Below are 5,199 nucleotides of genomic sequence, written 5' to 3' on the forward strand. Positions count from 1 at the left end.
TCTACTAAAAATACAAAATTAGCTGCTCGTGGTGGCACAAGCCTGTAATCCCAGCTACTCAGGAGGCTGAGGCAGGAGAATGCTTGAACCTGGGAGGCGGAGGTTGTAGTGAGCCGAGATTGTGCCACTGCACTCCAGCCTGGACAAGAGAGCAAGACTCCGTCTCAAAAAAAAAAAAAAAAAAAAAAAAAAAAGATGTGAGATGATAGTCTTGGAGCCCCCACAGGTCAATGAGGAAGAAGTCAATCGTTTTTGTTTTGTTTTGTTTTGTTTTGTTTTGAGATGGAGTCTCTCACTGTTGCCTAGGCTGGAGTGCAGTGGCGCTATCTCTGCAATCTCGGCACACTGCATCCTCCGCCCCCCTATCCCCTCAGGTTCAAGCGATTCTCCTGTCTCAGCCTCCCGAGTAGCTGGGATTACAGGCGCCCTCCACCACACCCAGTTAATTTTTGTATTTTTAGAAGAAACGGGGTTTCACTATGTTGGTCAGGCTGTTTCTTTTCTTTTTGAGATGGAGTTTCACTCTGTCACCCAGGCTGGAGTGCAATGGTGCGGTCTCAGCTCACTGCAACCTCTGCCTCCCCAGTGCAAGGGATTCTCCTGCCTCAGCCTCCCGAGTAGCTGGGATTACAGGCACCCACCACCACACCCAGCCAGATTTTGTATTTTTTAGTAGAGACAGGGGTTTCACCATATTGGTCAGGCTGGTCTCGAACTCCTGACCTCAGGTGATCCGCCCGCCTTGGCCTCCCAAAGTGTTGGGATTGCAGGTGTGAGCCACCGCCCCCAGCTGAAGAAGTCAATCTTACACGAAACTCCAAAAGGACTTACTGGGGTCACTTTCTAAATCTGAACAACTTAGGTTATGGGCACACCACGTGGTCCTTTCCCAGCTGCCAGTGTTCTCCCGGCTGAAATAGACTTTAGCTTTGTTGGATGCAGCACATACTTCCCAGCCTGGAAAAGCCATATTCTTAAACAATTATTTGTGTAAATTTAAGAGGTATGTTTGTAATAACTAATAACCCTTGTCCCTATGCCTCCTACCTTTGCACAGCCATTTCTTTGGCCTAGAATGCCCTTCTCTGCCTTGACTCCAGGGCATACTTCTTCCTAAGACTTATCTCTTACTGCAGCTGAGCTGACCTTATCTTCTTACAGTTCCCTTCAATTTGGGAGCTTTTTTTTTTTTTTCTGAGATGGAGTTTTGCTCTTGTCGCCCAGGCTGGAGTACAATGGACCACCTCAGCTCACTGCAATCTCTGCCTCCTGGGTTCAAGCAATTCTCCTACCTAAGCCTCCTGGGTAGCTGGGACTACAGGCGTGTGCCACTACGCCCAGCTAATTTTTTTGTATTTTTAGTAGAGATGGAGTTTCACCATGTTGGCCAGGCTGGTCTCGAACTCCTGACCTCAGGTGACACCCACCTCAGCCTCTCAAATTACATGCCTATACTCACAGCTACTTAGAAGGCTGAGATAGGAGGATCGATTGAGCTGAAGGTCAAGGCTGCAGTGAGCCATGATTGCACTACTGTGCGCTCCAGCATGGGTGATTATCTTAAAAAAAAAAAAAAGAAAGAAAGAAAGAAAGAAAAAAAGAAATACACGAGGTGGCCATAAGTGCTATGAAGAAAATGAGGCAGCATAGGAGGATAGAATAATGACGACTGCTATTTAGGGAGGGTATTTCAGGGAAGCCATGCCCCCTCTCTTAAGAGATACAATTTGAAGAAAGTGGGTAAGTCACATGCTTACTTGAAGGAAGAATAATTTAGACAAAAGAACCGGCAACTGCAAAGATCCTGAGGTAGAAATGTATTTGGTGGGTTCAAGGAGCCTGAAGCAAAGCGACAGGGGAAGAATGGCAAGGGGCGAGAGAAAGGCGGGGCAGGGTCACATCACAGGACCTCAGAGGTCGTTGTGGGGATTTGGGCTTTTACCCTGGGTGATTTGGGACCCAATGGAAGGTTCTGAGCCGAAAAGTGACATGATCAGAATTATGTGTGAAAAGGATCTCTACTGTGTTGAGAATAGCTTAAGGTAGACACGAGTGGAAACAGATGTGAAGGAAGTAGAGGAGAAGATATGAGAGATGGTGGTAATTTGTTCCAAAGTGTTGCTGATGGAAACAGAGAGAAGTGGTCAGACCCTGGATACATATTGAAGGAATAGCGACAGGATTTGCTGATGAATTGGATGTGGGGTATGATAGAAAATGGAAGGAGGCCAGGTATGGTAGCTCACACCTGTAATCCCAGCAGTTTGGGAGGTTGAGTGACTGGGAGTATAGGCGCACACCACCACACCTAGCTTTTTTTTTTTTCACTGTTTTTTTTTAGATGGAGTTTCGTTCTTGTTGCCCAGGCTTGGAATGCAATGGCACGATCTTGGCTCACTGCAACCTCTGCCTCCTGGGTTCAAGCGATTCTCCTACCTCAGCCTCCCAAGTAGCTGGGATTACAGGCATGTGCCACCATGCACAGCTAATTTTTAAAATATTTTTAGTAGAGACGGGGTTTCACCATGTTGGTCAGGCTGGTCTCGAACTTCTGACCCCAAGTGATCCACCCAACTCGGCCTTCCAAAGTGCAATGATTACAGGTGTGAGCCACCGTGCTTGGCCTCACCTGACTAATTTTTAAGAATTTTGGGGAGCCAGGCACAGTGGCTCACACCTGTAATCCCAACACTTTGGGAAGCTGAGGTGGGCAGATCACCTGAAGTCAGGAGTTCAAGACGAGCCTGGCCAACATGGTGAAACTCTGCCACTAAACATACAAAAAGTAGCCTGGCATCATGGCATGCACCTGTAATCCCAGATACTCGGGAGGCTGAGGCAGGAGAATCACTTGAACCCAGGAGGTAGAGGTTGCAGTGAGCCAAGATTGCACTACTGTACTCCAGCCCAGGCAACAGAGTGAGACTCTGTCTCAAAAAAAAAAAAAAAAAAAGAAAAAAAGAATTTTTTTGTAGAGGTAGGTTTCACTATGTCACCCAGGCTAGTCTCAAACTCCTGGGCTAAGGCAGTCTTCTCATTTCGATCTCCCAAAGTGCCAGGATTACAGGCGTAAACCACCGCGCCCAGCTGGAAAAGAATTTTTTTTTTCTTTGAGACGGAGTTTTGCTCTTGTTGCCCAGGCTCAAGTGCAGTGGTGCGATCTCAGCTCACTGCAACCTCCACCTCCTGGGTTTAAGCAATTCTCCTGCCTCAGGTTCCCAAGTAGCTGGGATTACAGGTGTCCACCACCACGCCTGGCTAATTTTTTGTATTTTTAGTAGAGACAGGGTTTCACCATGTTGGCCATCCTGGTCTCAAACTCCTGACCTCAGGTGATCCACCCACCTTGGCCTCTCAAATTACTGGGATTACAGGCGTGAGCCTCAATGGCCAATTTTTTTTTATTTAAAAGAATTAAAATAAAATGGAAGTCAAGGAGATAATTTAGACCTTGTACAAAGAAGGTCCAGGAGGGATTTCATCACATTGCATCACATTGAGGGCACAACAGGGATTGTACAACTCTGCACTCAGTACCTCATTTCTTCACTGCTAGTGCAGAGGCTGTCTAGGCACTTGGCTTCCCAGGGGGATGATGGACAAGACTGAAGGGAAGAAGGGAGGTCCATGGAGGCAGGGAGGCTCAAAGGCAGCACTGAAGCTTGCCAGATGAGGCAGCAAGAAGGTCCTAGGAGGACTTAGGCATCCAGATTTGATCATGTGTAGGAGCCATTGAGGGCTGAAGAGTGAAATGACAGGAGGAAGTCTGGAAAGCTAAGCTGGTGTCATATGCAGGAAGAAGGAAGCTGAAGGCTGTGGCCTGGGTTGGAACTAGTTTGCTGGAAGTGAGTGTACAAAAAAGTAGGTAGGTGACAAGTGGCCTTGTGGTAAAGGAAAAACTTCCAGTTTGGTAGTAAAATGAACAGGGGGGAAAGGGAAAGGAGTGTCAGCCAATTTGGAGCCCTCAAGTCTCATGAACAGCATGTTTGTGACATGGCAGTCTAGGCCGGAGTGCCTTTTTTTTATTGTTTTTTTCTTGAGACACAGTCTTGCTCATTGCCAAGGCTGGAGTACAATAGCACAATCTTGGCTCACTGCAACCTCTGCCTCCCAGGTTCAAGCGATTCTCCTGCCTCAGCCTCCCAAGTAGCTGAGATTACAGGTGCCCGCCACCATGCCTGGCTAATTTTTGTATTTTTAGAAGATGGGGTTTCACCATGTTGGCCAGGCTGGTCTCGAACTCCTGATCTCAAGTGATCCACCCACCTTGGCCTCCCAAAGTGCTGGGATTATAGGTGTGAGCCACCGCACCCAGCCAGCCAGAGTGTCTTTTATGGGGCTTAGATAGAGCAAGGAATCCAGTTTGGGAGTACCCTGCTGGGGTGACAGTGAAATTTGTGCTGGAGGAAGAGGTGCCAGTAACAACAGGTAAGGTTTAGCAACTCTTCTCTCTGACTCCTCTGTTCTCAGGCCTCAGGGCCTCTAGACCATAGTTTCAGGTCACCTTCAAGTGTCTCCTCTTCATTTAGACCTCCAGTCTAACCTCAGGCCCGATGTTGAGGCCTTCTAGCAAGAACTATGAAGCCCAGACTTTACCATGTGAAGTTGGTGGCTATAGTGCCTGGCTGAAGGCTTGGTGCCCCTTTCGATGGCCTATCCCAACCCACTCCCTAATCTTGTCTGCCCAGAGGGTACCTCTGTAGAGTGCCAGGCCCAGGACCCACAGGGCCCAGAGAGCATATTAGCCAGAACCTATGGGCAGAGGAGAGGAAAGAGGCTGGAGATGTCAGCAGGAAGAGAACCCCAATGCCCCACTCTTAAGTTTACATCTCTGTGACCACTGCTACCTTCTTCTCCCAGAAAATCAGATACTGATTCCTCTTTCAATAAAATTTTATTTTAAATCCTTTTTTTTTTTTGAGGCGGAGTCTCACTCTGTCGCCCGGACTGGAGTGCAGTGGCCTGATCTCAGCTCACTGCAAGCTCCGCCTCCCGGGTTTACGCCATTCTCCTGCCTCAGCCTCCCGAGTAGCTGGGACTACAGGCGCCTGCCACCTCGCCCGGCTAGTTTTTGTATTTTTAGTAGAGACGGGGTTTCACCGTGTTAGCCAGGATGGTCTTGATCTCCTGACCTCGTGATCCGCCCGTCTCGGCCTCCCAAAGTGCTGGGATTACAGGCTTGAGCCACCGCGCCCGGCC

This window comes from Trachypithecus francoisi, unplaced genomic scaffold (assembly GCF_009764315.1).
Source record: "Trachypithecus francoisi isolate TF-2019V2 unplaced genomic scaffold, Tfra_2.0 Lachesis_group3, whole genome shotgun sequence".
Taxonomy (NCBI): domain Eukaryota; kingdom Metazoa; phylum Chordata; class Mammalia; order Primates; family Cercopithecidae; genus Trachypithecus; species Trachypithecus francoisi.